The sequence below is a fragment of the Equus przewalskii genome, chromosome 12 (genome assembly GCF_037783145.1).
Source record: "Equus przewalskii isolate Varuska chromosome 12, EquPr2, whole genome shotgun sequence".
Classification (NCBI taxonomy): Eukaryota; Metazoa; Chordata; class Mammalia; order Perissodactyla; family Equidae; genus Equus; species Equus przewalskii.
Genome location: NC_091842.1, coordinates 11968121 through 11991796, shown reverse-complemented (window position 1 = coordinate 11991796; position 23676 = coordinate 11968121). Strand labels below are relative to the sequence as shown.

General features: G+C 58.9%; 1 protein-coding gene across 16 annotated transcripts in view; it reads right to left on the bottom strand.

The window, feature by feature from the left end:
- Positions 1-23676, bottom strand: part of GTF2IRD1 (GTF2I repeat domain containing 1) — a 110289-nt gene that overhangs the window by 80652 nt on the left and 5961 nt on the right. Inside the window, exon 1 of one of the 16 annotated variants that reach the window (XM_070567777.1) lies at positions 4797-4815. The exons of 14 other annotated variants lie outside the window; for them this stretch is intronic. The gene's annotated coding sequence lies outside the window, so the exon portion shown is untranslated. Of the gene's footprint in view, positions 1-3341; positions 3491-4796; positions 4816-23676 lie in introns of those variants that run through there. One more of the 16 variants, XM_070567776.1, reaches the window with a different exon arrangement.

Genomic DNA, 23676 nt, shown 5'->3' with positions numbered 1-23676 from the left:
GGTCCCTCCGCAAACAGCAGCCGCATGAATCTCACATCGCTCTCCTGCTTAGAAGCTTCCAGGCTCCGCCCTGGATGCAGACTGGAAAGCAGCTCCCCTCCGCACTGCGGGCCCTGTGACCCGGGCCCCTGCCCTCTGCCCTCTGCCCTCTGCACTGGCCCCCTGCCAGCGGGTAGTGGAAGCGAGGTCTGTCCATCTGTCTGTCCCCAGGCCTGGTCCTTTCCTGTCCGACACGCAGCAGGAGGACTACGCTCCTCAGACTCGTAAGGACACGGCGAACAGAAAGATGAGCTGATCGAATCCACAGCTGACGCACAGGCAGGGTGACCAAGCTGCCCTGTTTGCCTGGGACTTTGCTGGGTTTAGCACAGAAAGTCCCCTGTCCTGGGAGACCCCTCAGTCCCAGGCAAACCAGGACAGTTGGTCACCCCACAACACAGGGACCAACAGGACCAGGAGCCCAAACGCTCCTCCTAGCCACTGAAGAGGCAGACACCAACAAGGAAGATGAAGTGACAGGCGTTAGGTCCTGCCTTCAGGTCCAAAGAAATCAACCTCACCATTAAGGTGAGATGGACTTGGGGCTCCTCAGCGGAGGTGACAAAGAGAAGGGGCCTCCCAAAGGAGGAGGCAGGCCACTTTATCCGGTGAGATCTCAAGGAGGGGAGGAAGCCACTCTCCGGATGAGTCTGAAGGTCATGTGTGGGCCAGATGGGTGGTCTTGTTTCATGAACAAGAACCGGGTGTTCCCCGGTCTGTGGCAACACCGCTGTGCGACACCTGCCCCGCCACTCAGCTTTCCAGCCTCAGCCTGCCCATCTGCGAGGGAGGCGGGCAGGTAGCACAGATGCTGCCAACACCTGCCCGGGCAACTCCCAGCCTCTGGGGCCACACCCCCAGAGCCCTGAGGTGACAGGCCCGCGGCGGACCCAGGGGACTCTCACGTATGGCCAGGTATGGCCTGGACGCTCTCTGGGGACCTTTCCAGCTCCGACATCCTGACACACTCTGAGCAGCATGGCTTTTCCTGCCCGCCGCCCGCCCCCTCCCTTGCTGGGGATTCCTTGCTCAGATGGTGGCAGCTTTGTTGGCCACTGAGAGCTGGAGGCCAGCCCAGTCCCCGAGCCAAAGATGAGGCGAGTACTTGTGTCCACATCGGTCAGTGCTGTCCCAACCTGAGACAGACCTGCCTGTAGGGGAGGCAGCACGGAGTCAGGCCCACAAAGCCTGCCAGGCCTGGGCTCAGGGCGAAGGCGAGCAGAGAGCACTCCCGCTGGGGTTTCCAATCCCAGACGCCCTGCACACGGCCAGCTGGGAGGTGAAGGGGCGTGTCCTCGTGCCTGTCCTTTCTGCTGCCCACAGCCTGGATGCCTGGCAGACAGGTGCTGGCCCTGGCAGGTACCCCAGCTCCCCAGCGACGTGTGGAGAGATGACTGGGGTTCATAGGGTGGGAGGTGGGGGAAGGGTGTGCAGGCAAAGTCAGGGCTGCACACAAACCTCCCGGCTCAGCCCACTGAAGACCCTGTTGCCCCAGCCACCATCCTGGATGCTCCCTTCATCCAAGGGCTCAACCCCCCCCGCCCCCTCCCTGCTCCACTGCCCGCTCCTCCTTCCTCTTCCAGGCTGAGGAGCCACCCTCAGGACCACGGGCCACGGCTGCCCACCAGGGCCCCCTTGAGCAGGCCTCGGCCTCCCATGGGAGGCTCCCATCCCGTTTACGCACACTCTGACATCCACGACCTCCAACTACGGAGGGGGCAGGACAGAGGGGACTGTTCCCATTTGAAGGGTGAAGAATCCAAGACCAAGGGGCAGGACATTCTTGTGACCGACAAAGCGAGTGACAAAGCCAGGACGAGTCGGGACGTCTGACACACATGGTCCGTTCTCGTTTTCCTCGTCCTCGGGGCTGGACTCCTAATTCAGAGGAATGGGACTGCTGGTGGAGCCCAGGAGTGGTGACAGGCCAGCTGGTGGCTGCTGAGACCTGTGGGGCTAGTCAGCTCCTGGCTGGAGGCACAGAGAGGAGCCAGGGCAGGGCTTGAGCATCTGACGGAGGGAGCCATGTGCCCGTCCTCCACACCACGAGCCCAGGGACTCGGAGCTACACAGACGACACCCAAAGGGGCCCAGAGCCAAAACAGCAAGTGCCCAGGAAGCGGGCCGGCCACCAGCCTCTCTGACGGGCTGGGCACAGGGAAGGGAGGGAGGGAGGGAGTGATGAGGCCCGATCACCAGTTAATTCTCACAAGCACCCTCATCTTACAGAGAAGGACTTTGCGGCTCGAGCACCCTGACCAAAGGCCCCAGAGCCAGGAAGTGGCACAGCCAGGGCCTCAGCCCTGATCACGTCGACTAACTCAGGTCCCTTCCACCCCAAACACTGCCTTCAGCCCATCTCCCTCGGGAACGTCCACTGATTGCTCATCAGACGGGGCCACTGGGAGTGAGAGGGGAGCCCACGCTGCGCTCTGCGACCCTGCCCGGGGTGAGGAGATCCAGGGGGTCGTTTCCCCTTCCTGGGCCTGACCCGAGCCCAGGGCCACCTCTGGCAGAGGCCTTCCTACCCAGGGCAGTGGCCCGGCTGAGACGCTGGCCCTCCAGCCACCCCAGAGCTCAAGAGGTACGAGCTTAAAGAGGCAGGAGTGTGGGTGAGTGTGTGTGTGTGGTGGGGCGTGTGTGCAAGTGTGTGCCTGAGAGCACAGTGATGGGAAGAAAGGAGACCGTGTGCCACACACAGAACAAGAGCAGCCCGGCAGAGTGAGGGCGGTAGGCCTGGCCCCCATCAGCTTGGGGTGGAACCAAGAAAAGAGCCCCGCCAGCCCTCCTACAACCAGCGTATCTAGTGGGTGGCGAGCCCCCAGCCGGGTCTTCCCCGGGCCCAAGAGCGCAAGCTGGGCCCTCTGTAGCGGCGGCACAGGTGTTGGGGGCCACACCCCCTTCCGCACACACCTGTTGGACCCCGAGGGCTACATCGGGTGCTCACCAGCTACATAGCTGGGCCACACTGGGACAGAACAGGGAGCACACCTCCCCTGGCCACCTGCTGGGCCGTCGTCCTGAGCAGTGAGCTCAGCCTGCAGCAGCTCAGCTGGGGGCCTGCCTGGCTACCTGTGGGGAGGCCCCGGGGCTGGAGTGATGCTGCCCTGGCCCCCTTGACCCCGTTCACTCAGGACCTCCAGGGAGCCTGCCCCGGGGCTGGGCAGACTCAGAAATTAATCAGAGAGCCCTGCCCACCCTCCTAGAGCTCGTCCCTGTCCACAAAAAATTACAGGAGTGTGAAAGGAGGACAAGTGGAGAAGTTTGCCCAGGCAGAGCCTGAAGCAGGGAGCAGAGGCTACCTCATTATACTGAAACAGTTTCTGCTTATTTAGCTTCAGGGGAGTAGAAGTCTCCAAACAAGGTGCCCCTGAGGTGATGACTGTTCAGATGGGTTTTGAAGGGTGAAGAGGAGTTCTCTGGGAGCTCAAGTAGGACAATACTGTCATTTCTGTGGAGAGAGGCAGAGAGAAGAAGCTTGGCTTGGAGGTACACCACTTTCAGTCCATGAGTAAAGGGAGGTATTTGGTTGTACTCATGGAGTATCCACTCTAGAGGGTCAATCTTAAGATGAGAGAGGACGCTCTGGCCCTTGCCAGAATGGGCAAGGGGGAAAGGAAGCCAGGGAGGGTGTACCCGACAAGCACCTCTCTGACCCAGAGGTGAGTGTGAGCCCTGGCAACCCAGACACACACACACGCACAGGTGCACACACGTGTGTTACAAGTCCTCCCTCGGCCCACCCAGCACAGTCCACTGACTCAGGAAGACCCTCAGGGAGAGGGCGCCCGGCAGGCAGGCCACGCGGCCCCGGCCCGGCAGCACCAGCACATAGACCATCAGGACACAAGCCTTGCCCCCGGGGGAGCACTGTCCTGTCTGGAGTCACTGCCACACCGGGAGCCGACACCACCCTTGCTCCTGGTCTCACTGCTCTCCCTCGGTGCCCCCAACAGCAGCCCACAGGCCCCGGACACGCCATCCTCTGGCCTCTGGGCCTCAGCAGCTCCCGGCCCCTCATAAGAGACACCCCTCCCGCGGCCTGCCCCCTCCAGCCATGTCAGGCACGTTGGTGCCTCCTGGCCTGACCCTCCAGGCTGGCCGCTGCTCTTGGCTGGGAACCCACAGCTCCTTGTTCCCTCCTCCCCTGCAACTCTCCCTCCACCAGGATGCAGAGGTATCTGGGCCCCCCCGAGACCACCAGCTCCTGTGTGCCCCCAGTACCAGCCTGGCACAGAGAACTGGGGCTGGAAAAGCGTCCGAGGGCAGGGACTGTCTAGGCACGCTGGGGAAGATCAGAGATACAAGGAAGGCGACTGGGGGGGGGCACTCTGGGCAAGGGCAGTTGGACAAAGACACTGAGGCACGAGTGGGCACAATGTGGCGTGGGGTTCTGGGTGAGGCTGGGAGGCGAGCTGGCGCAGACTGACAAAGCACTTTCAACACAGACGGCGGTCAGGTTTGGACTGTCCAGCAGGCAACACCCCATGTTCTGTCCTACCCTCGGCCCCAGAGCCTGGGCCTGCACTTCAGAGGGTCCTGCTCCAGCCCTCCTCCCAGGGGCCTCCAGCCTGCGAGTCGATGCAGACAGGCCCACCCAGAGCCCGAGTCCACTGGCACTCAGGCCCCAGGGGCGTCTTCTCTGGTCTGTCTTCCCGTGGTGGCTTTTAAACACAGCGGCAAGTTCTCTGACACTTCTCCCATCAAGTGGTGACACCCAATTCCCTTCCTCTTGAATACAGGTCTTAACAACTCACTTCCAACGGAGAAGCCTGGGGAAGTGCCGCCACGTGACCTCGAAGGCCAGGTCCCGAAAGGCACCAGCTTCACCCAGATTCTTGCTGTCTTCGACACGCTCAGCCCTGGAGCCCTGAGCCGCTGTGTGAGGCGTCCAGCCATCCTGACACCATGGGGTCAGCTCATGACAGGTCAAGTGGTGCCTACGGAGACCCAGCTCTCCCAGGCTGCCCATCAGACCGGTGAGGAAGGAAGTGCTCGACGAACCCAACTCCAGCCATCTTTGGACTGCAACCGCAGAAGGGACCTTGAGCATGAACCACCTGGCCGAGTCCAGTCAAGCCCTAAACTGAGAGATTAAAAGGAGAACCGACCGAGGTCTGGCATTGCTAAACAGCCCCGCCCCCCGCCGAGGGCAGACCATGCAGAGGCAGGAGCACCCCCAAGGGGCCGCTGCTTGGGAGGGTGGAGAGAGCTTGGTCTATGTTTGGGGTGTCCACAGACATGTACACAAGGCACCCCCCCAGTGTGGGGGAGGGCTGAGACAGGAAGAGAAGGGGTGGGTCGGCTGGAATCTCCATGTGCCCCCCTCTTCCTAGCCGGTATATTTTTATTTTTTATTTATTTATTTTTGAGGAAGATTAGCTCTGAGCTAACATCTGCTGCCAGCCCTCCTCTCTTTGCTGAGGAAGACTGGCCCTGAGCTAACGTTCGTCCCCATCTTCCTCTCCTTTATATGTGGGACGCCTACCACAGCATAGCTTTTGCCAAGCGGTGCCATGTCCGCACCCGGGATATGAACCAGCGAACCCCAGGCCACCGAGAAGCGGAATGCGTGCACTTAACCGCTGCGCCACCGGACCAGCCCCTTCGTAGCTCGTATATATTACGGGACAGCTGGCTACCAGGACGCTGCTCAAATTTGCCGATAAGGACTCGTGGCCCCAAAATGGCACCCGAAGACAATCACGTTCTGAGCCTGAAACGCCATGTGTACAGAGAAAGCGCTTCTGCAGATGTGACTAAATTAATGACCTTGAGATGGGGAGATGACCCTGGATCGCCCAGATGGGCCCTAAAGGCCATCGCACACACCGTTAGGAGGGCGAGGGACATGTGACACATCCGGGAGAGAAGGCCACATGAAGATGGAGCAGAGAGACGGGAAGAAGCTGGCCTTGGAGACCGCGTGACGCAGCCAGAAGCCCAGGAACGCCACACCCGTGGAAGCAGGAGGAGGCCAGCATGAGCCTCCCCAGAGCCTCCAGGGAGCACAGCCCCCCGAGGCCTGGATCCAGCCCCAGGGGCGCTGATTTTGGTTCTGGCCTCCAGAGCTGTGAGAATAAATTTCGGTTGTTTGAAGGCACCGGGTCTGCGGTGGTTTGTTACAGCAGCCTCAGGAACGGAGCCAGCACCCCTTCGCTCCCACACGCTGCCCGCAAATCCTGCTCCACGCCCTCAGCCCCCTGGACACAGCGTCCTCAGCTCAGACCTCAGCAAAGCGCAGGCCTGGCTTTGCCAGAAAGTTCTGCAATCCCTTCCCCATTGGAAGCCCCAGGAACCACCACTGGAAAGAGCTGGAGCTTTCTGGATGCCGGGGGAGCACCTCTGACTCAAATCTCACTGCCCTGCGTCCCAGCTGGGCGCCGGAGCCGGCAAAAAACAAATTCCCTCCAGCACCACGGAAAAGGCAAAGACAGGAGCATCCGCTACCCAAACACGCCCCCGCGCCATCGCCGCCAGATGCTCGCGTTTCCTGAAAAAGACGCTTGAGAGAACAAACAGAAAGACACTTCTCCGTGTGAGGGGGAGGGGCGGCCCTCCTCCCCAGCAGCCACAACACCCCCACCGCACACTCCATCTCCCACCCAGGGGCTGCCCCATGGGGATGCAATTGCTCAGGGCCTGAACTCCTGTCCCCTCCCCACTGTCCACCCATCGCTGCAGCTGGCAGGGAACAAGCAGGCCACAGCCCTGACATCCCCTCCTGTCGGCGCAGGCAGGCACCGGGTGGGGCTTCGGGAGGGGGTCTCACTCCAGCCATAGTGCAATGGAATGCAGTCTGGACTTGTGGTCGAGATACCCGAGTCCCAACCCTGGCTCTGACCCCAAGCTGCTTCCCGCCTCCCTGCTAACAGAGCCCCAGTGTGTCCTGGCATCTAAAGGCAGGTGCCTGGGGCAGCGAATCTCAGTGATGCTCTCCGGCAAACCCGTTCCCTCCCCTGGGACCGGATTAAGGAGATGAGGAATCCAATCCTGCCAACGAGACACAAGGGCTTCTGGGGAAGTTTTCCTTGCTCTTAGAAAGGGACTAGGGGATGGCCCGGTGGCGCAGCAGTTAAGTGCCCACGTTCCGCTTCTCGGCGGCCCAGGGCTCGCCGGCCAGGATCCCGGGTGCGGACATGGTATGCTTGGCAAAAGTCATGCTGTGGTAGGCATCCCCCATATAAAGTAGAGGAAGATGGGCATGGATGTTGGCTCAGGACCAGTCTTCTTCAGCAAAAAGAGGAGGACTAGCAGTAGTTAGCTCAGGGCTAATCTTCCTCAAAAAAAAAAAAAAAAAAAAGAAAGGGACTGAAACCAGGGGGTCCTCCTTCTTCTGCATGAGACTCCCCCAACCATGACAGCCTTCTGGGGACCACGAGAGGAGCCAGCCCAGGAGGCGATACCATTCCCTGGAGGACAGCAGAGTGGACCTCTGGAAGAACTTACCCTTCATGACCCGAGCCGCCACCTCTGGGCTTCAGGTTGGACAATCAAAGTCCATACTGCTTGAGCCACTTTTAGTGGAGGTTCTTCCCCCCACCCCCACAGCTGTATACACAGGTGAAAATCACCATGCTTGACATCACGCTTTTTTAAAGATAAAAAGCATCCTAGTTAAGTCAGCCTTTACCAGCTGGAAAGTCACCTAGTTGTGTCATCTGCTGGTCTATTTCACATCAGACCACGCTTCCCTTTCCAGTCGGTGACCAGAGTGGTCATCCCGTTTGGTGATCTACCCACAGCAACAATCTAGGATTCTGCGGCAGATGCTGTAGCTGGCTCCCTCCACCCCCGTTTGACCCTCCTCTCCCCTCCCACAGAGGAGTGTTGGCTGGCCAATCTCCTCCACTTGCTGCCTGGCGGCCTGCAGCCCCTTCAGACCAGGACGACCAAGGCCAGCGCCTAGGAGGGAAGAGCCAGAGCCAGAGGTGCTGGCCCCTCAGATGTCCCTGAGCAGCTGCCCCAGGGGTGGACTGCCCATCTCAAGGCTTCGTGTTACAGGAGAAAACCAACCCTCACTTCCCAACTCCATCCGGTTACCTGCAGCTGAACACACTCTTAATGGAAACAGATTCCACGGAACGTGTTTTCAAAGTTACATTCACTTTTGGCTCCACTTGAGGCAACAGCCTCTGTTTTACTGTCTTCCTCATACCATCCTGCTATAGTTTGTTTCTTTATGAGTCTTTCAAATCACTTCTGAAATAAGATGGAATATAAATAAATAAAAATAAAACAATCCATTAACCTTTTAAAAGCTCTGGCACCGGGCCCATTCAAGGAGAGAAAAGCCCCACCTCCCGGGAGCTGGTCTGACAAGCAAGTTCTTGAATCGCCCTGAACCTTCTCTCCTCACCTGGAAAATGGGGCAAAGCAGACCCCTCCACTGCTCTGTCGGAGGATTAAATCATGTTAGTTGAACTGGAATCTATTCTTAAAGACTTCAGTTTTCAAGACTCCTGATAAATCCCACTGTCGCCCAATCCTTGCCATCAACGGACGTTCGTCCAAGCTTCAAATCCAAGCCCCTCCGGCCACAGCCTCATCCGCCTCCTCCTCAGGGGGCATCGCGAGACGGCAGAGCCCGGTCACCCTTCACTCTGCCGCGACCCCACAAGGAAGCTTCCTTCCTCCACCCCAAGGCACCCGGCTCCTGGCCCTCAGGGTCGGAGGGCTCCCACCCTGCTCTGGGCTCGCACCCAAGGCCGGAAGAAGTCTCTGTGGGTGCTGGACGGACAGACTGGATAAGGGGTTGAAAGAGGTGACTTCTCGGGTCCATTCCTGCTGAGAGCCTATATTATTGCAATGTTGATAAAAATAATAAAATAATAATGGTCTCAAAGAGACATCTGTACACCCATGTTCACAGCATTACTCCAATAGCTAAAAGGTGGAAGCAACCCAAGTGTCCGTCAACAGACGAATGGCTAAGCAGAATGTGGTATACACATACAATGGAGTATTACTCAGCCTTAAAAGGGAAAGAAATTCTGACACGTGCCACAACATGGATGAACCTTGAGGACATCATGCTAACTGAAATGAGCCAATCGCAAAAAGACAAATACTGCATGAGTCCAATTATACGAGGTCCCTGGAGCAGGCATTCACAGAGACAGAACGCAGAACGCTGGGCGCCAGGGGCTGGGGGCGGGGGAGTGGGGAGTTAGTGTTAATGGGGACAGAGTTTCAGTTTCGGAAGATGAAAACAGTTCTCGAGACCGGGTGCACAACCATGTGAACGCACCTACCACCACCAAATGGCACACTGCAAGACGGTTAGGACATAAGTTTTGTGAGATGTATGTTTTACCACAATTAAAAAAACCAATAATAATGGTGGCTGCCGCCATTGACTGAGCAGTCAGGCAACATTCTTCACGCCAGGCCCGGGATGCCCACGTGCCCCCAAGCCTGGAGTCCATGAGTGGCTCCTGCAGGCCCACACCAAGTCCAGGCTCATTATCGTCACACTGCAGAAGCTACAGGGATACCTGGCCTGGGGGATGCGGGCAGAGGTCAAGGACAGTTCACCTTTGCTTTACGAACAAAGGGAGGCTGGTCGGTCAACAGGATCGGAAGAGCAAACTTCACCCACTCAGAAAATAAACTCTCAGGGATTCCAAGTACACTCAGCGTCACAGTGTCCAGAGCAGGACGGCCCCTCACCCACGTCCGTGTGCATCTGGGGAAAGCAAGGCCCATGGGGCTGGCCTGCACCCCCGCGCAGCCTGGCGCCACACACAGCCAGGTCTCCCACGCGCTTCCTCGTGCTCGTCGGTGCGAACCTTTCCTACTCCCCCGAGTGGGGCCTCCAGGGAAACAAACTTTCTTTGTCCAAAAACGGGCAATAATTCACACGGTTTCCCGTCCAGGACAGCGTCCACGTGTCTGCTCCCACCGCGTCCTCCCCGGCGCCCGCGCTGTTGAAAAAGACCTCAGCCCTGTGAGCGAGCCACAGCCACACGCAAGGCCCCGCGGACCCTCTCAAACACAGCGAAAGATCCAGGTGTGAAAAGTCAGTGGTAGGAGCCCGTTGCCATAAGGTTCAAACACAGGCCAAACGCCAGGGTCAGAAGCCGGGATGGTGGTTGTCTTTGTGGGGTTGTGGCTGGAAGGGGGCATGAGAGGGCTTCTGGGGGGCTGGAAAAGTTGTGTTTCTTGGTCTGGGTGCTGGTTACCCGGGTGATTTGGTTTCTAAAATTTTATCGAGCCGTTTACTTACAATAAATAGCTTTTTTCCTCAATAAAAAGTTTTAGAAAGGTATCAGGTGTTGGGGCCCTGGTGAGGCAGTGGACAAAAGGAAAGCTGTCGTGACGCACCTTGAGGGTTCACCGAGGTCCCACCCTTTGATGTGCTACTTCTAATTCCATCACTTTATCCTGAGAAAATTATCCCAAACGCAAAGATTTACGTGCAAAGGCGTTTCACCAAAGCATGTCCACACACCACACACAGAGGGAACCGGCGGACAACCCAAGCGCCCCATGGGGCTAAAGTGACATCACACAGATGAGCGACCTCAGGGACACGGCAAAGCCTGGGGTGGACACTCCAGACCGTTCCTCTTGGGGGGCTGGATCCACGTGTGATTTCTTCCCTCCACTTTTCTGTATTTTGTGAATTATCTGAGAGAAGGTGGTTTCACTTTTGCAATTTGGAAAGAAATAAGAGAAACCTCATTCTTAAAAAAAACTTTAAAAATAACCAACCCACCCACACAGCTGCCCTAGCCCCAGGCCAGGAAAGCAGGCCCAGGCCGGGCAAAGGGCAGACCCAGAGCAGCACGTGCCTCAGGTGCTTCCTGGGGAAACTGAGGGAGGAGGAGCCGGGGAAGGGCAGATCTGTGGCCTGGCCATGGGAAACCCCATCTCCCCGGGACCAGGCCGGACCATGCCTGGGCTCTGGGCTCTAAGACAACGAAGAAAACCCTCAAACTCAGGTTTCCCCACTGCTCTGCAGCCCCAGAGTAGATGGGAGGAGTGCTGCTGGCAGGAGGGGAGTCCGGGTTCTGGGGGCAGACAGCTCTCCAGGGTCAGGTTTCTGCCCCGATATTTAAAGCCTGGCTTCCAGCCGGCGGGCAGGGGCAGCCACCGCCGGCGTGACCAGGATGAGAAACCGCAATCCCGACTCGGCCCGTGTGCCTATGGCAACTGGTGGCCTTGGAGACTAAGCTCCTGGCTCCTCAGCAGGGCCTCCCCGGGCGGGGCCCGCTCTCGCTGCAGAGGCCCTGGGCTGGGGACCAGGACCCATCCCTCTCCCAGCAGAGGAGGGGCACCCGGCCTTGCGGGGGTGCCCCTGGCCAGGCTCACAACACAAAGGCCCCCACGGCCACAGCCCCCGCCACACCTACCCCCCAACTCATAGTCACATCCATGGGAGGTGGCCACACCCACCCCCCAACACCATCGCACTTTATCTACACAGCGCTGGGCAGACAGCAGGTGCTCCTGCCCTTGAGAGAGTCCCAGGCTGGGAAGAGAGAGGACAATTGCAATAAAACAGACTATTTAAAGAAAAAAGATTAAAATGCAGCATGATCCACCTTAAGTTGTGGTTGCATGTCTATACACACCGGTAAAAACTCATCATGCTGGACACTTAAGATTTACACATTTTACTGTAAGTAAATTACACTCCAGTTAAAGATAAAAATAAGTGACATGCAAGAAGCACAGGATGGCGGATTGGGCAGTCAGGGAGGCTCCTTGCTGGAGGTGACACCCGAGCTGAGTGGAACGTCACGTCACGGGGGATCAGGAGTCTGCAGGGGAGGAGCAGAGCCGGGGGACCCGTGTGTAGGCACTGCTCATGGACAAGGGGGACAATGGCCCTGCCCCCCTCTCTCCCGCCCCCAGCGCTCACCTCCCTGGAAACAAAGGCTGAGCAAATACACTAAGGCCCATCTGAAGGAGCGCCAAATTACTGCCTGCCCAGGAAACCCAACCACCAGCCGGCCGCCCACGTGTCTCAGTCAGGGCCAGGGCGGGGCAGGGCAGGCACTGGGCCGGCTCTGCATGGTGGAACCTCCAGGTCAGGGCAGGAAATGGTGGGCGAAGAGACAGGCTCGGCCATGGGGGTTAGGTCAACGGCCTCAGAAGGTCATCATTTAGGGGACGGGAACCACCAGAGGGTTTGGAGTGGGGGCAAGACGTGGTCAGTGCAGGGGATTCTGGAAGGACACAGCAGGCCCATTACAGGGGGCAGGACTAGAGCCAGGGGACCGGGGGTTACCAAGCTCCTGCAACGGTCCGGGCCAGAGACGGCCAGGTCTCAGGGAGACGGCAGCAGTGGGACGGAGAGGGTGGATTTGACGGGGGAGAAGAGCAGAGCTTTGTGACCGAGAGGACGGGGGTCCTGAGAGGGAGGAGCCTGGAGTGATGCCTGAGTTTCTGGTTCCAATGATGGAGTGGACGTCAGTGCCCCCAGATCAGCAGGGAACAGAAGAGGGGAGACTGAGAGGCTGAGTCTGGGGTCAGGAACGCTACCTGTATGTAACCTGTGGGTGGTCAGGGGCTGGGGGCTTGGTGGGGCGCTCTGGGCTGAAGGGACAAGATCTGAGAGATCCAGGGAGGGGCAGCAAAGGCCCCCGCATGGATTAGACTGCCCAGGGAGAACGTAATCAGAGGGAAACTGAGGACAACGGACAGTTGAGAGTCAGAGGAGGGGAAAAGATGGGGCCCCAGGGGTGAGAGATCAGAGGTCAAAGGTCAAGAGGCTGGAAAGAGGTGGAGGCCTCCAGGTCTGGGTGAGAAAGGAGGCAGAGAAAGAAGAGGTGAAGAGGGCTCCAAATGGCTTCATTGAGGAGGAGAAAACTGGATCCACAGAGGGTGGATGGACACACACAGTCTCTCAGCTGGGGGCCAGGCCTCCCAGGTCCTTCCACATGGATCCCAAAGCCTCTGAGTTCAGGACACAGGCCCACTGCCAATCTCAGATGACGCAGGGTCCCCACCCCAGGGCCGCTCATTCCATCGACGGGAAGGCGTGTGCGGGACGGTGGAGGGGAACGAGAGGCCAACCCAGAGAGGTGGAGGGAGGCAGCTCCCCAGCTGCCCTGATAGAACATGCGCACGTGGGGGCCAGGATTACGTTTGGTTCACGCTGTGCCCCAGAACCAGAGCAGGCTCTCCAGACACACGTGCTGCGTGGATGAGCGAGGAGCCAAACAAAGTGAAGTCTGAGCGGGGGCAGATGAAACACGGAGCTGAGCCAAGCTCCACCATCCTGGCACCCCCAGCCCCCTACACCCATGTCTGCGCCCTGTCTGCTCCAGGCTGCCCCCTCCTCACGTGGACAGGGGAGCGCCTGGGCTTCGGGGTCAAGCAAGGCTGGGATGGAGTCCCTGCCTGGCTGCTACCAGCCCGTGGCTTCCATGGAGGCACTCAAACCCTCCACGCCTCAGCTTCTCAAGAGCAAGATGGCGCCACCAGTTTAGCCGCTGTCAGCACCGTGGGGACCGCACAGCCTCGTGTGAAGAGCACCTGGCACAGGGCCTGGAGCTCAGCCACGCTCGTTAAGGAACGGCAGCGATCTCGTGACGACTGCCTTGCGCTGACATCACCTGCTGAGCTGCTGTCCTCCCCTGGCATCACTGCGTCTCGTCAACTCCGGGCTGGTGCAGCAGGTCCCCCCTACACGCGGGGGCCCCGGGTGGGACACGCAGGCCCAGCACCCCGCCCTGCTGTGCTGGCTGACCCGTGGCAGCTCGTCACTGTGCAAATGTGTGTAAATATGTACTGGTTCTGACGCATCTGCAGGGCTTGGGGCTGGGTGTCAGGAGACGGTGGGAGGAGGCCAGTATGGGGTGGTGCCAGCCCCAGGGCGATCCTGTCTCTCGAAGGCCCCCTCGCCAGACGTAAACAGGCCTTCTCAGAAGGGTGAGCGAGGCCAAGGAGGAGCATCAGGCCATTTCTTGTCGGGAAGAGGCTGGGCAGAAAAGAGCGTGCGGCTTGTGGGTGATCTAATCCCGGGGCGCTGGTGACAACCGGACCCCGCCCTCCTCCTGCTGGCTTCCAGTGCCCCAACCTGAGCCAGGGGAGGGGCAGGGTCCCAGGGAAGGCCAGGCCCTGCGGTGGACTGGGATCAGCAGACCTGGCCCCTAACTCCAGATGCCATCCCAAACTGGAGCCAGGGTGCTGCCCTGCTCTGGGCCTCAGTTTCCCCATCTGTACATTGAGAACTTGTGCTAGAAGTTCTCCAAGGGCCTTCTCACCTCCCAGCCCAGGTGGAAGGACCACCACGACCCCTCCCCTGGTGTCTGGCCTCCAGACCTGCCCTGACCACTGATCAGTCACCCTGTCCCTCTCACTCGCTCATTTCTGGCCTGTCCACAGCCCTGCCCCAACCCAAATGCCCTCCAGCCCCTCACTCCTGTTCTTGCTCCTTTAAATCCCAATGCCACATGGCCAGGAGCCTTTCCTCCTGCACTCTCCAGCCAGGGCTCCCCGAGTCCCGGTGCTGGCCTGCCCACCTCCCTGGGCCTCGTACCCATCTATTGGATGCTGTGGGACACCACCCCACTGCATGGTGTTTTCACAGCACCTGCTCTGCCCCAGACTGGAACGGGGGGGGCAGGTCTAGCCCCACCCCGGGAGCTCCCAGGCAGGAGAAGAAGCCGAGGTTACAAATAGTGACCCACATCAGAGAGGAGGCCATCTCCGTCCAGACGTCCATCCATCAGGCAGGTGTCACCTACACCTGCCGCCTCTCAAGGCCTTCTCGCCCTCTGCCCCTGCTCTTGCACACGCGCACACACACATAGCAGCTAATGCCTGACAGGGCCTCGAGCCCCATTCCTCCCTCCCACAAATACACTAGTCCCCCTTATCCATAGTTTCTCTTTCCACAGTTTCACTTACTCGTGGTCAACCATGGTGTGAAAATATTAAATGGAAAATTCCAGAAATAAACAATTCATAAGTTTTAAGTTGCGCACCATTCTGAGTAGCGTGATGAAATCTTGTGCTGTTCCACTCCACCCCGCCTGGGTCGTGAACCATCCCTTTGTCCAGCGGATCCAGGCTGTACACCTCCCTGCCCGTTAGTCGCTTAGGAGCCACCTCGTTATCAGATCGACGGGCCCAGTATCGCAGTGCTTGTGTTCAAGTCACCCTCATTTTACTTAATAGTGGCCCCAAAGCGCAAGAGTAGCGATGCTGGCAATTGGGACATGCCAAAGAGAACTTACTGTTGTGAATCTCCTCCTGTGCCTAATTCATGAACCAAGCTTCATCACGGCCATATGCACAGGAGAAAACACAGTCGATACAGGGTTCGTTCGGTACCATCTGCGGCTTCAGCATCTGCTGGGGGTCTTGGAAGGCATCCCCACAGAGAAGGGGGAACTTGGGTAGTTAAGTATGGATTATGGGCTCACTGTGTGCACTAAGGAAGGCCCCTCACCAGATGGGGAAGACAGGGCCACGCAGTCCATCCTGGGGTGTCCTGGTGAAGTCCCTGCCACCCTGCTGGATCAGGCGGTTGGCTCACATTAATGACCGGTCCCAGGGGGATGACACACATTCTTTTGGGCTGGACGCTCACACGCGCCCACGCAGGTGCACCAGTCATCCCCTCCCTCCGTCAGAGCTTTCCCACACTATCACGTCTGACGCCCCAGCACCCTGCGAGGGAGGCAGGACAGGGACCATCACCCCTCCCACGCTGGACAACAGAGGCCAAGTGCATGAGTGACCTGCCCACGATGACACAGGGAACTCGTGGGAGCTAGGACTGTGCCGACGTCCAAGCCCTGTTCCACGACCTGTCCCTCCCCTCCCGTGCGCGTGCGGGCTTGTGCACACACTCACCACAGTGCTTCTCCAAGCCCCAATCCCACCTCTGCCCTCACTGGGGTGAGGAGAGCCTGGCCACCTCCAGCCACTCAGGATGACACGGGGCTCACCCGAAGCTGTAGCCCGGTGCTGTGATTCTGCAAAGTGACCCCTGCCTGCCCTTCTCTCCCACCCAGGGAGGGGGACAGCCTGCAGGAGCCCAGCCCAGGCCACACCGTCCCCTACCCAGAACCCAACAACTGATGACAGGCAGCCCCTCACCAAAAGCCCGTGGACTCAGGGGCGTGCAGGGGGCCGCCCTCGGGAGAGCCGGCTCTAGTGGAGGCTCTGCCGCCCCACTGGCTGTGTGATGCTGGGCCACTTGGTTCCCCTCTCTGGGCTTCAGTCTCCTCCTCCAATAACGATAAAGACATTGATGGCACCCTGCCCCTTCCTCCCTCCAGAGCAGTGGTGGGAGGTGACAGCCAGTCCCCAAAGGAGACTTTCTATCCAAACCCCATCTTGGCCTCAGACCTAGTGGAACCTGTCTTTCCCGTGAAGCCTCAGCCACACTATGGCCAGCAGCAGCAGCCATGTGACTACCCAGTGCTGCGCTGCTAGTGGCCTTCTTTCAGTCCCCCACCCTACCAGCACGACCCTACAAGTACCATGGCCCCCTCCTCATTTGACAGATGAGGACACAGGTGCTCAGAAAGGCTGAGTAACTTGCCCAAGGTCACATAGCCCCAAGGGTCATGGGCCAGCTTCAAAGCACAGTCTGCCAGAAGGAGCAGATGCCCCTGACCCCCTACGACGCCCCTGAGTGGTCCCCCAGGCTCGGCTCGCCGTCCAGTGACTCGCACACAGAGATCTCCAGGCTGGCACACTCCCACGGGCTCACGCCAACCTGTCTTTTCTGCCTCCCGCCGGAGGGCAATGGGCTCCAGGACAGGGGCCAGCCCTCCTCTCTGGGGTTGCAGTGAGGGCCAAGGTGGGCTTCCTGGAGGCATTGTGGGCCCTGACAACCAGAAGGGACCCCAGAGGTACAAAGACCATTTCTGAGCCAAAAACAGGGCCGAGAGCCCAGGGAGAGGTCCTGTGCGGCTGAGATGGCGGGCCTTCTGGGATGCTGGGGCGGGTTACAGAGACCGCAGAGGAGAATCCCAGGGGCGGCCAACCCTCCACACGGACCCCAGGCCCCGGGTCACCCAGTCGGCCCCCCTCATCTCGGCAGCGGACGCAAAGCCAAGAAAACGGGAACGAACAGTCGCTGGTTTCACGCCCACAAAGTTACCCCATCTGAAGCCTGGGACGAGAAAAGCACCCGCTTCCGAAGCTCTGTCCCCACAGAGGGGCATGTCACAGGGTGGGGTCACAGCCCTGCCCCAGCACCCCGTGCCCTCGGCCACTGGGCTCCGAGGTTCCAGCCTCCGAGGCCTGAGGAGTGAGAACGCGCCTCGTGGGGCCGACAGAGCCCTGGATGGGCTCCCGACAGGGGCAGCGGGCACCCGGACATGGCCAGCGCCAAGCCCACCCGCCCCGCAGTCCCACCTGAAGAGGAAAGGAGGTCAACTGTCCTGAGGTCCCTTCCAGCCCTAACAGTTGAGGATACACTCCATCCAGGCGGTTCAGGGCAGGGAGAGGGGAGCCGCGGGAGGGGCCCCCAGAGCCCTGGCCACAGTCACAGGAGCCGTCCTGGAAGACAGACCCAAACCCAACAGCCACCTGTAAACGGGACAGTGGCACCAGCTAGAACAAACGTGGGGTTAATCTGGAAAGGCTGGTTCCAAGATCACGGGGTTCTTTAAACTGAGGTGTAATATACACACAGGGAAATTCACTCTTTCAGCGCATAGTTCCATGAGATTTTACAAACGCACACTCACGTAACTGCCACACGCCCGTCCCATCGACACCCCAAACTCCCCCACGCCCGAGTCAACCTGCCCCACCCCACCCCAGGCAACCCCCGGCCTGCTCTGTCCCTACAGCTCTGTGCTCCCCAAAATGTCACATAAATGCAGCCGTGCGGACACAGCCGGGTCTGCCACCTGCCAGGCAGCCCAGCGCCTCTGCGACTCGCCTGTGTCGTCCATCTCAAGAGCTTGCTCGTCTCCACCACTGACTAGGACTCCACGGTGTAGACATACCGGGTTTCACCACGCACTGGCTGGACACGCAGACCATTTCCAGTTGCGGCAATTGTGAATAAAGCCATCACAGCTATTTCTCTCCAGGTTCTCACGTGAACCTGTTCGCCTTGCTCTTGGTGAGGCCCTAGAACGGAAGGGCTGGCTCTGCGGTGAGCGAGGCCTGACGTCATAAAAAGCTGCCCCAAATCCACACAGACACCATCAGTGGTTGCCAGGGGGCTGGGGAGTGACTGCTAATGGGTATGGGGTTTCTTTTCAGGGCGATAAAAATTTTCTGGAATTACGCAGTGGTGATGGTTACACAATCTTGTGAATATGCTAAAAACCACTGAATAGAATACTTTAAAATGGTGAATTTTATGGGGTGATTATATGTCAATAAAAATAAACCAATGAATGAATGAATGCCAAACTGTTTTCCAAAACTGGCCACTCGCTGTACACTCCCACCAGCCGTGGAGGAGTTCCAGCCCAGGCCGGTTTTACTTGTTTATTTATTTTGCTAAGGAAGACTGTTGCTGAGCTAACGTCTGTGCCGATCTCCCTCTATCTTGTATGTGGGATGCCTGCGACCGCATGGCTTGATGAGCGGGGCTAGGTCCACACCCAGGACGCGAACCAGCAAACCCCAGGCCACCAAAGTGGAGCACATGAACTCAACCACTACGCCACTGCACCAGCCTCCATGCCAGTTTTAAAGGTAAGACATCCTGGAGGCCATTCTGGGCTGCTAGGTATGGAGGAGCGAAGGCCCTGAGGCAGGACTGAGTGAGCTCTGGGCTACAGGCTCCCAGGCTGAGGAGAAAGCAGGTCTCGAGACGGGGAGGGAAGCAGGGTGCAGGGGAGGTGACTGACACTGCCCTCTGCAAGGTGGGGGCCCCTGGGCCCCAGGGCAGGGGCATGTGACGGGCAGGGGTGACTGCGGCCTACAGCAGAGCCAGGCGCCTGTGATCTATGTCCCAACCCTACCTGTGGGGGCTCCACATCCCCCTACTTCCGCTTTGAGAAACGAAGACGTTCACACTGGACTGGGCCATGAGGGGCAAAAGGGACAAGGCTCATCCGACAGCACTCTCAACCCCCTTCCTCCCCAACAGGCCAGGAAGCTGATGCCTGTCTTCCCCACTTCCTTGGAATTAGGGGGCACCATACGATCCAGGTCTGATCTGCGCAACACTGGAGAAATCCCTGAGGACAGCAGGCATGAAGGCAAAGCTTTGTGAGTAGAATGATTCTGCCCTGACTCCCTCTCTCCGTCTGGACCATGGTGTGAGGGCTGGAGGGGATGTAGCCATCTTGTGACCAAGAGACACAAGCATGGAGACAAAATCCAACATGGTAAGTCAAAACCACATGAGATGGCACTTCATACCTACTAGTATGGCTGTAATCAAAAAGACGGACAACACCAAGTTTTGGTCAAGGATGTAGAAAACTGGAATCCTCATTACACTGCCGGCGGGAATGTAAAATGGCACAGCTCCTATGGAAAGTAGCCTGCCAGTTCCTCAAAATGGTAACACAGAAGTGCCACCATGACCCAGCAAGTCCACTTCCAGGTATTTAGCCAAGAGAACCAACAACACAGTTCCCACAGAAACTTGTACACAAGTGTTCACAGCAGCATTATTCACAACAGCCAAAAAGCGGAAACAACCCAACGTCGACCAAGTGACGAGTAGATAAACAAAATGTGGCACATCCGTTGAACGGAATACTATTCAGCCATAAAAAGGAATGAAATTCTGATGTATGCTACAACATAGGTGAACTTGAAAACGTCATGCCAGAGAAAGAAGCCATACACAAAAGGCCACAGATTGCATGATTCCATTTACATGAAGTGTCCAGAATAGGTAAATCTACAGGGATGGAAAAATTAGTGGTTGCCAGGGGATGAGGGGAGGTGGGGATGACGGAGAGACTACCTAATAGGTCCAGATTTCTTTTTGGCTGACAGTAGCGAATATTCCACAGCTTTGTGAGTACGTGAAAACATACTGAAGTGTACCCTTTAAAAAAAATAATTTCAAACTGAAAAAAAGAAATCCAACATGGAGGGAGGAAAAGAACCAAGCCCCTCAGGGCATCGCAGAGCCCCCAACAGCCTCTGCCTGGCCACCCGCGGGGTTCCCCTTGTGCGGAGAAAACAAACCCTCCTGGTGCAAGCCTCTGTGCTCAGGTCTTCTAGCACCTGGAGCCAAACGCACTCCTATCTGACAGCTGCAGCCCCTCACCGCAGGCCCAGACCAGAGGGGCCCTGCACACGAGGCAGTCCTCAGCCAGGCTGGTGTCAGAATTCAGCGACACAGCGAGTCAACTGGCACAGGCACTGCCTCGGCCTCCCGTACGTGCGTGCACACAGACGTGCACACACAGAAGCATGTGTCTAACAGCCCAGGGATTAACTGTGCCCTCTCCACACAGCCAGCTGCCCATCCAACAGGAACCCCAAAGCCAGGCGGCGTCCCCTCCCCGCTCTGAGACCCCGAGAGCAAGCCAGGCAGCAGAGGTGGCCCCTGGGAGGAGGGGGCATGGCCAGGGCTGGCATCAGGATGGGGAAAGCCCCCCGACCCCCGTGGCCCCACCCCACACGCCCGACCCCCAGCTGCTCCCAGTTCACTGACCAGACTGTCCTGGACACTTGCTGTGCTGGGTGCTGGGGGCAGGGATGCGGAGGGACAGGGCGGCGCAGCCCTGACCACCAGAGGGTGACAGACAAGGACGAGGACACCTGGGACCCAGGGTGTGAGGAGGGCTACGCTGGGGAGCTCAGGGCTTTAGGGACACAGAGGGGCGCCTGACACAGACTTGGGGAGGCGTCAGAGAAGCGACATCCAGGCTGAGACACGCAGGCAAGAATGAGCCCAACCAAGTGGACAGGGAGCATTCAAACGTGTTCGAGGAAGAAGCAACAGTGTTATGGAGAAGCAAGATGGAGCGTGGAATGTTCTAGAAACCAAGGGAAGCTCAGCATGGCTGGCCGACCACAGAAGCAAGAAGGGCCAGGCCATGCCTAGCCCGGAAGAGAGGTCTTCGAAAGTCCTCACCTGAACCCAACACAAGGGCCCCAGGCTGGTCCCCGCGGACCGCCTCGCCACGCCCAGAGTGCAACACTCACACGGCCACACACCGGCTGCCATTCCTGTCCTTGGACTCTTACTCACCCTGTTGGGCCCCCACCCGAGATGCCCACCCTGCCCACTCTTGGGTCTGAATCCACCCAGCCTCCAGGGCCCGGGGAAGTCGCCTCCTGCAGGCTGCCCGCAGGTGCAAGGGGGAGCAGAGGGCAGGCTCGAAAACCAGCCGCCGGCCCATGCCCCTTGTGGCCCCAGCCCCAGGGGACGAACCAGTGCTACTGTGGGGTCTTCCCAGCTTGCAGCAGCAGAAACTGAGGCACAGCAGACCCCAGGCTCCATGGGCAGAACAGGGAACATGGGTGCCAGGGTCCTCCCTGGGTAGGACTGGGGCTCCTCAAGGGCCAGCCTCTGGGGTCATCGTGTGACAAGTGGAAGAAAAATTCTTAAGCGGGACAGTGACCAGCTTCCCCGGACTGAATGTGCTGATCCTCCCAAGAACCCCGCCATGTAGGGATAACCATCCTCATTTGTGCAGAGGAGACTCAGAGAGGTAAAGTCACTCGCCTGAGGTGACACAGCAGGTCAGTGGCATAAGTGGGACATGAACCATGTCTGTCAGGCTTCAAAGGCCCTGATGGTTCCGTGGCACCCGGCTGCGAAGTGGGGAAGACCTGAGGCAGCCGAAGGAGACCCCGAAGGAGGGGTCCTGGCCTCCTTGGTTGACCCAGGGCAATCGAGAGCATCTCTCCCTTGGATGTGCTGAGGAGAGAATGTCTCAGGGAGCGGTGGGCCCCGGGCCGGTGGGCAATGGACAAGGATCAGAGGGAGGATGTGGTCAGCCCGCCCACAGAGGGCTGCCCCCCCAGAACAGGGGCAGCTACCTCCTTCCCGAAGGCCCCCTTCCCCAACCTGGGCCTCTCTGCCTGAAGCCGCCACACCTGAAAAACCAGCTCCTGGATAAACAGGAGACACACCGGGCTGGCCCAGTCACAAGACCCCCTTGGAGCCCGCCAGGACCACCCTGGTGCTGGCTGGGTGGGCAGCAGGGGTCCCGCCTGCTCCAGGCAGCCACCCAGGAGCACCTGAGGGTCCTCTGCGTGGGGCCAGCCCGCCTGAGGCCTCCCCAGCACAGCCACGAGCAATGGGGGCTCCAGCCTTGTGGGGAACAGGTGCCGGGGGAGCCCGGCTCATCAGAGAAACCGACGGATCCCTCACAGAAAACAAAGGGAAAAGCCCCAAATCGCCACGACACCTGCACAGCCACGCCATCATCCAGGGAGCCCCCTTTCTTAGAAAGCCACGGCCCCCAGAGACGGGCAAGCTCTGGTTGGGCCCCCTCCGCTCACGACACCCACCACCAGGTCACACGCAGTGGCAGGCAGAGCCGGAACCAGCCAACCTAGAAGCTTCTGTGACCAACGGACATCCCAGCGCAGCCACACAAACATTCAGGACGAAGGCCACTGCTCACGCAGGGCCAGCCACGGGCCGTGGGGGGTCCAAATGTTCTGTCCACACATCTTATCTAGAGCCCTAAAAGGTAACCTGGGGGAAAGCGGCCCTACTCTGGCCCAAAGCGGGACACACAGAACTGGAGGCCTGCGTGTCCCCTCCTCCTCCCCTTGGTGGCCGTGGGCCCTCCAGGGCTCTGTGGCAGCCCACTGGCTCAGGTTACTGCAGTTGAGTCTCACGATGGCCCTGCAAACCAGATGCTCCGTTCTCCTGTTTACAGAAGACCAAACCAAAGCACAGAGATGTGAAGTCACTCGCCCAAAGTCACACAGCCCCATTCTGTCTGACCCTAAATCATGCTGCTGACTGCAATGCTGGCCTTGCTGCCCTCCTTCCCTACCCCTGGAGGAAGCCCTAGCCCTGTTTCAGGAAAACACAGGATTTCTGCCCCCAGCTAAAGAGCTGTGGGAGTGGAGACAAGGAACACACTGCCAGGGAGCCCCAGACTCTCAGGGGTGGGGCACACAGAGACAGGCGGAGACCACAGGGCACAGACAGTTCCCTGCGCCGAGCATCAACTGTTCCAGGAGCCCACCTGCCCGGCGAGGACACAGCCCAGGGCAGCGCGGGCAGGTGTAATTTCATCGGGAGTCACCAGAGGCGGAGGATGAAATTCCAGTCTGCGGACAGAGGGGTGCAGCTCTCCCCTCCCGGCTCGGGGTCAGCGCTCGATGGGGGTGGGGACGGGTACAGGCAGTGCCTTTGGGAAAATGAGAACAAGCGACCTGCCGTCTGGGCGGTCCCAATCCCCAGCCAGAGCTGGATCTCTCAGCCAGGAGAGTGCGTGGAGCTGAGTGCAGTCGCCGAACGATGGAACGCTGATGGAACACTACTCGGCGACCAAAGGAACTGGCTCCCTATGCCGACATCATGCCGGCGACTGCGTTTATGTGACACTCTGGAAGATGCAAAACTACAGACAGAAAAGAGCCGAGTGGTGGCCAGGGGCCGGGGGAGGGGGCTGGCTGCAAACGGGCGGGAAGGAACCTCTGGGGGACGGAAGGCTCTGTATTGACCGGGGCTGGACTGCATGTACGTGCACACTGGTCAAACTCCTTAAACAGCACATTGAAGACCCAGGCACCTCCCTCGACGTCCCTCACACCTCGACA